The following is a 7,888-nucleotide window of genomic DNA, read 5'->3' on the forward strand; positions in this document are numbered from 1 at the left end:
GTTTTGTTTGTTTGTTTGTTTTGAGTTTTTGAGACAGGGTTTCTCTGTGTAGCCCTGCCTGTCCTGGAACTCACTCTGTAGACCAGGCTGACCTCGAACTCACAGAGATCTGTCTGCCTTTGCCTCCTGAGTGCTGGGATTAAAAGGGTGCGCCACCACTTAGTGTTGTTTTTTTTTTTTTTTAACTTATTTATTTACACTTTAATGTGTGTGTGTGTGTGTGTGTGTGTGTGTGTGTGTGTGTGTGTATTTACCTGCATGTATGTGTGTGTACCATGTGTGGATCTGCAGGCCACAGAATCAGAAGGTGTTGGATTCCCTAGAATGGAATTAAGGATGATTATGAACCTCCATCTGGGTTCTGGGAACTAAATGTGGATCCTCTGCAAGAGCAGCCAGAGCTTTTAACTGCTGAACCTTCTCTCTGGTCTCTTGTTGTTTTGAGAAAGGGTCTTTTGTGTATGTGTGGGTGCACACACACATATGTAGCTGCCAGTGCACACACATGGAGATGAGAGGACATTCTTCAGGCATTACCCACCTTTTTTTTCTGAGACAGGGTCTCTCACTGGCCTGGAAGTGGTCTAGTAGGCGGGGCTGGCTAGCCAGTGAACGTTAAGGATCCACCTATAGGGGTGGTAACCACACTGTAACCTTGAACAGTGAGCCAAAATTAACCATTTCCTTCTAAATTGTTCTGCAGGGTGCTTTATCATAACTGGAAAAGTTACTAAGAAAGTTGCCAGCTAGGGAAGCTATTTTGGAAAACTCTGGAAACTATAGGAAGTAGGATCTTGCTGGAAGGAGCAGGTCACGGAGGTCAAGTCCTGAGGGATGTTTCTTGTCTTGGCCCCTCCTATATTTCCTGTCTGCCAAGGAAGAAACAGTTCTTGGCCACAGATTCCACCATTTTGACTTTCTGCCCAAGTACACGAGGTGAGCAACTATGGAGTGAACCTTCTGAAACTGTCCATCAAAATCAGTCCCTCCTCCCTGTGTAGTTTCCGCCAGGTGTTTGTCACAGCTGTGCATCTTAGGTTCCTATTGCTGTGATGAAACACCATGACCGCAGCAGCCTGAAGATGAAAGGATCTATTTGGCTTACACTTCAACATCACAGTTCACCACAGGAAGTCAGGACAGGAACTCAAACAGGGCAGAAACCTGGAGGCAGGAGCTGATGCAGAGGCCGTGGAGGGTGCTGCTTACTGGCTTGCTCCTCATGGCTTGCTCAGTCTCCTTTCTTTCTTTCTTTTTTTCTTTTCTTTTTTTAATTTTTTGAGACAGGGTTTCTCTGTGTAACAGTCCTAGCTGTCCTAGATCTTGCTCTGTAGACCAGGTTGGCCTCGAACTCACAGAGATCTGCCTGCCATGCTGGGATTAAAGGCATGTACCACCACCGCCTAGCTCAGCCTCCTTTCTTATAGGACCCTGGACCACCCGCCCAGTGATGACCCCACCCACACTGGGCTGGGTCATTCCACATCAATTAGTAATTAAGAAAATGCTCTACAGGCCTGTCTGTAGCCCGATCTTATGGAGGCATTTTCTCAATTGAGGCTCCCTCCTCCCCAGTGATATATCAAGTTGACATGAAACTAGCCAGCACACTAAGAAAAAGTAACTAGTCTGTAAGTGTTGCTTGAGGTGATCCAGTGGATGGGTATTACATTTGTTCCACATCCTTACCAACAGTGGAGAGAATTGCTCTTTCTCAATTTTAGCCATTCATATAGCCTGTATAAGCCTGTAATTTTGGTTTTTGATTTTTTTAAATATTCTTTATTTTGAGTATGAGTGTTTTGCTGCGTGCATGTATGCGCACCAGGTAAAAGCTTTAAGCCACTGGCCTATGAACAGGCAACTTCCACTCTACTCCCTCACCAGGAAAAATGCATCTTATATGGTGTGGGCCAGTGTTTCATTATTTGTTGTTGCCAAGTAATATTCCTTTGTGTAGGTTTACCACAGTTTGCTTATCCATTCATCAGTCCGGGGTTTGGGCTGCTTCCACCTTAGGGCAACTAGGGGTTTGGGCTGCTTCCACCTTAGGGCAACTAGGAATAACACGGGCCATAAGCATCCATGCTCAAGCTTTTGTTTTGATTTTGTTCTTGCAGTCCAGGGGGCAAGAGGCAAGAGCTCACCACTGCAGTACATCCCCAGTGCCCCATGGAAGTTTTTGTGTGATCCTGTGCTCACTCTGATGTTATAGAATACTGTTTAACCAGGCAAAGATGTGTTACATTTGTTTATGGTGTATTTGTTTAACTATGTAAAGATATGTTACATTTGTTTAATGTTGCATTTGTTTAACTATGTAAAAATGTGTTACATCTGTTTAATCTGCAGAATATTACTCTAACCTTGGGAAGGTGTGTTACGTTTGTTTGTGCTGCATTTGTTTCCCCTTGCCTGCCTAATGCACATGATTGGTGTAATAAAAAGCTGAACAGCCAATAGCTGGGCAGTAGAGGGATAGGCAGGGCTGGCGGGCAGAGAGAATAAGTAGGAGGAGGGATCTAGGAAGGAGAGAGGGAGACACCCAGGGCCAGCCAGCCAGACACGGAGGAAGCAGAAAAGTAGGACGTACAGAATGAAAAAAGATAAAAAGTTCCAAGGCAAAACGTAGATGAAGAGAAACAGGTTAAATTAAGTTATAAGAGCCAGTGGGACAAGCCTAAACGAAGACCGAGCATTTATAACTAACAGTAAGTCTCAGTGTCATATTTGGGGACTGGCAGTCTAAGAAGGCCTACTACACTCCAACACTTAGCTTTGGAGCAACAGCCAGCCAGTCCTCAAAACGGCAGCACTATTTCACATCTCTACCAGCGGTGTGTGAGGGTCCCAGCTTTGCCTACCGAACAACAGTTATTGTCCTCTCCTTATTCTGATCGTCCTCGTGGGTGGGAAACATTATCTTCACTAGTGGGGATCAGGCCTGAGTCGGGCAAGCACTGTAACACTGAGACAGCCCAGCCTTCCACTAGTTTTGAAATAAAGCGCTTTGTTATTTAGTATCTTCTTTGATCCTTGCGTATGAGAACTGTGCTTCCTTCTCTCTGAAACTATAAATTGTCTGACTTTGTAACTGATTATGTTCTAGCTAACTTGTGTTGCTTGAGAAAGGATCTTTTTAAATTTTTTTTATTTTAATTTCTATGTATAAATTAGTACACACACACACACACACACACACACACACACACACACACACACACAAACTGCCCATGGAGGCCAGAAGAAGGCATCAGATCCTTGAGAGCTGATGAGAGGTGGTTATCAGCCTCCTGATTTGGGTGCTTGAAACCAAACCTGGATCCTCTGCAAGAGTAGCAAGTTCTCCTAATTTCTGAGCCATCCCTTCAGCCAGGAGACAGGATCTTACTAAGCCCAAGCTGGCCTTGAACTCCTAATCCTCCTTCCTCCAGCTCTCAAGTGCTGGAATTACAGGTATGCACCATTACACTGGGTAATTATATTGTGATTAAAGAACATACTCTCACCGGGCGGCGGTGGCGCATGCCTTTAAGCCCAGCACTCAGGAGGCAGAGCCAGGCGGATCTCTGTGAGTTCGAGGCCAGCCTGGTCTACAGAGCGAGATCCAGGAAAGGCACAAAGCTACACAGAGAAACCCTGTCTCTAAAAACCAAAAAAGAAAAAGAAAAACAAACAAAAAAACAAAACACACACACACACACACTCTCACATGCCATGCTGGAACACACCTTTAACCCAGCACTCAGGAGGCAGAGTTAGGTATATCTCTATAAGTTCAAGGCCAGCCTCATCTACACAGCAAGTTAGAGACAGGTTAGAGGTATATAGTAAGACTTTGTCTTAAAGCAAAACAGAACAAGAACATACGTCAGGGACATAGAGGTCCTTGTACTCAAAGAGAGCTAGGAATGTTAATTATGTAGGGTGTCTCCTCAATGGAGGAGCTAAAAAATCAAATACCCAAGTTCCATCCAGAAAGCCAAGAGTGGATTTTGTTAATGAGCTGGTGACCTTTTTGCTCTCTGTGGGGGCAGATCTCACCACCTTATAAAGGCACACCTTACCCAAATCCCCCAGAATGATGATTCTAGACTCTTCCTTTCCTACACTTTTACCCAGTAGCCGGGCAAGATGCTTAGTCATCCCAGGGCCTTAAATCCTAGGTAATCCGTGTGCTGTGTGGCATAGCTATGTAATAAGCCTATATGTGCATGTCGGGGGGAACCTATAAAAACAGGTTCCACCTATTCCTCCCCCTCTTCCTGCACGGTCATTCCATAGGCCTGTGCACATCTCTTCTGTTCCCTTCCCTTAATAAACTCCTACAGTGGGTTTTGTTGTACCTCGTGGCTTTTCTCACATGGTAAACAGCGCCACTTAATGAATAACAGTAACTACAGTTTGGAGTTCTATGTCCCATGTATCTCAGTTAGGTAAGTCATCATAGTTAGCCATAATATATATATTTTTTCATGGTTTATTATTTGATTTTCTTTATTGGTTGTGAGAGATATGGGTTTAAAAATCCCCATGATGGGCACTGGAGAGATGGTACAGTAGTTGACAGCACTTGCTGCCCTTCCAGAAGACCTGAGTGTGGTTCACATGTTGGGCAGTTAACAATTTTCTGGAGCACCAGCTCTGGGGGCTCTGATGCCCCACTCTGGCCTCCAAGGGTACCCTCACACACATGGCATATACCCACAGAGATACACACAGACACATAAATAAAAATAAAATTAAAGTAAGTAAATAAAAAATAAGATCATCATGATGGTGGGTTTGCCTAGCTTTCTTTTTAGTTCAATGATTTTTTTAAATGTTTATATTACATTTATTTATGTAATTATTTATTTGGGGGGCACACATGTGGAAGAAGACTCCCACATACTTTGTGGGAGTCAGTTTTCTCCCTCCACCATATGGGACCTAGGAATTGAAGTCAAGGTGTGATATTTGACGGCAAGCACCTTTACCCACTGGGCCGCCTGGCCAGGCCCTAATCGTATACATTGGTGTTTACCACAGTATGAAGCCATACTGTGGAAGACGAACAGACTTATCACTATTGCATCTCCTGATGCGCTGACTTTTATAGCATTGTGAGTTGAACATCTGTATTTAGCTAATGATGTCTGGTTTAGATGTGAGTTGTTCCTGCTAAAAGACTCCTGGGTGGATGGCTTGTTCCCCACCAGAGAATCCAGTCAGTGAGAGGTTATTTGAGGGCAAGGAGTGTTGATAGTTTGCACACCATGCTCAAAGCCCTGGGTCTGATCTCCAGCACGTCATAAACGGCATGGAAGCACAAGGCTACATGAGACCCTGTCTCAAAACATAGGTGGGCTGGAGAGATGACTCAGCAGTTAAGAGCACTCGCTGCTCTTACAGAGGACCTGAGTTCAATTCCTAGCACCCATACTGGGTGGCTCAACTTTGCCCATAACTCCAGTTCCAGAGTATCCAACACCTATCACCCTCTTCTGACTTCCACAGGCACCTACACACATGTGGTACACATACATACTCTCAAGGTACACATACACACTAAATAAATAAATATTTAAAAGTAAGTACAACATATAAAAGAATACAAATCCATTTACCCAGATATTAAAAAAAATCCATTAAACAACAAACATCTTGTAGACCAAAAGAGAAACGCAAAGCACACGCTGTGGTACACACAAAATCCCAACACTTGAAGGTAGAGGCAGGAGGATCAGAAGTTCAAGGTCATTCCATATTACATAGTAAATTCCAGGCCACCTTAAAAAATAAATTAATTTGCCGGGTAGGCAGTGGTAGCACACGCCTTTAATCCCAGCACTCAGGAGGCAGAGGCAGGCGGATCTCTGTGAGTTCGAGGCCAGCCTGGTCTCCAAAGCAAGTTTCAGGAAAGGCGCAAAGCTACACAGAGAAACCCTGTCTCGAAAAACCAAAAAATTAATTAATTAATTTAAAAAGAGAGAGGGAGAAGAAGGCAATTTTATTTTTATGCTCTGATCAGCAGATTGACACATTAATAGATACTTATTTATTTATTTTTATTTTTATTTATTTTTATTTTTTTTCCTTTTTTTTCTTTTTTTTGACAGGGGAGAGCGCGAACGCAGTCCCCCACTACCACAAATTATGCAGTCGAGTTTCCCGCATTTGGGGAAATTGCAGGGGTCAGCACATCCAGAGTGCAACGGATAAGCCTTGCCCTGGGAAAACCACCTTTGTGATCATGGTATCTCCCCTGCCAGGTAAGTATTATTATTTTTTTATTTTTAAGCAGGGTCTCTCTAGCATGTAGCCCTGGCTGTCCTGGAACTCACTCTGTAGACCAGGTTGTCCTTGAACTCACAGAGATCCACCTGCCTCTGCCTCTCAGTGCTGGGATTAAAGGTGTTCGCCACCATACACAGTACATTGATAAAGTCTTTTTATTTATTTAAGTACATTTACTTCTATGTATGAATGTTCTGCTTGCCTGAATGTCTGTTCAGCCTGTGCAAGCCTAGTATCTCGGATCCCCTGGAACTGGAGTTACAGACAGTTGTGTGGCTGCCATGTATGTGGATGTTGAGAATCGAACCCAGGTCCTCTGGAAGGGCAGCCAGAGCTCTTAACCACTGAGCCATCCCTCCACCCCAGTAGAGTCTTAATTTAGTGAAACTATTGGAGGGTGGGAGAAAGGAGGAGGAGGGGCCTTGTGAGCTTCCCAGTGGTGTGTGCTGGGCACCCAGCTCCAATCCTCTGCCAGATTTAGCCACGGAGCCAGCTCCCCAGCCCAGGGTGGGACTTTGTTAGAGGAAGTGCCCCTGGGGCGTGCTTTCGAGGGTCTCTTTTCCCCTTCCACCTCTTCCTGGCTGCCATCTGGTAGCAGCCGCTCTCTTCCCCACACCATTCCACCCTGCTTCTGTCTCACTGCAGCCCAGAAACTGTGAAGTCAGCTGACCGTGAACCAGAAGCTCTGACACCACAAGCTAAAGTAGATTTTTTCCTTCAGAAAGTTGTTTTGTGGGTATACATTCATGTGTGAGCATGCATGTACACAGGTGCACATGTACAGGTGCACATGCATGTGTGTGCATGTTGAGTCTGCATATCTTCCACCTTTGTTTTCCACATTTTTTTTCTTTTCTTTCTTTCTTTTCTTTTCTTTCTTTTTTTTTTTTTTTTGAGACATGGTCTCCCACTAAACCTGGAGCTTGTCACTTTGGCTAAACTTGCTGGCCAGCAAGCCCCAGGAATTCTCTTGTCTCTGCCTCACAAGGACTGAAAATTCAGACAAATACCACCATACCTGGCTTTTAAGATGGTGCCCGAACTGAACTTGGATCCTCATGAATTTGCAGAAACACTTTCCCAACTGAGCTCTCCTCAGGAGAACCCCTCCACCCTTCTTGAGACAGTAGCTTAGGCTGGCCTCAGACTCACTGTGTGGGACGACCATGAGCTTGTGATCTTCCTGCCAGTGTTTTCTGAGTGCTGGGATTGGGCAGGTGACAGCACTTCTGCAGTGCTGAGTACTGACTTTGTCCACACCAGGCAAGCCCTCGGCCAGCCTAGCTACATCCCCAGCTCATTTAAGTTATTTTTCTCAGGTATTTGGTCCCAGTAACCAAAAACTGACTAGCACAATGACTTTGCCCATTTTATCTCACGTTGCTATGGTTACAGCAGCTTTCCTAAGGTTAGTGTTTGCAAATGTATATAGTCTAGTCTTTTCTTGCTTTTTTTTTTTTTTTTAACTTTCAACCTTCCTGTATCTTTTTGCTACAGACATTTATCTTGTAAACAACATATGGACGACTTTACTGGTATGGAAATATTGTTTAATGGAAACATTCCATTACTAATATTATATCACTAATAAATTTGGATTTGAATACTC

General features: G+C 44.2%; 1 non-coding gene across 1 annotated transcript; it reads right to left on the reverse strand.

Moving 5' to 3' along the window:
- Positions 1–6,098: 6,098 nt before the first annotated feature.
- On the reverse strand, positions 6,099–6,262 carry LOC114705266. The gene has a single exon (XR_003736368.1). It is a non-coding gene; the product is annotated as a U1 spliceosomal RNA (small nuclear RNA).
- Positions 6,263–7,888: the final 1,626 nt, after the last annotated feature.

This window comes from Peromyscus leucopus, chromosome 7 (genome assembly GCF_004664715.2).
Source record: "Peromyscus leucopus breed LL Stock chromosome 7, UCI_PerLeu_2.1, whole genome shotgun sequence".
In the NCBI taxonomy this organism is placed as follows: Eukaryota; Metazoa; Chordata; class Mammalia; order Rodentia; family Cricetidae; genus Peromyscus; species Peromyscus leucopus.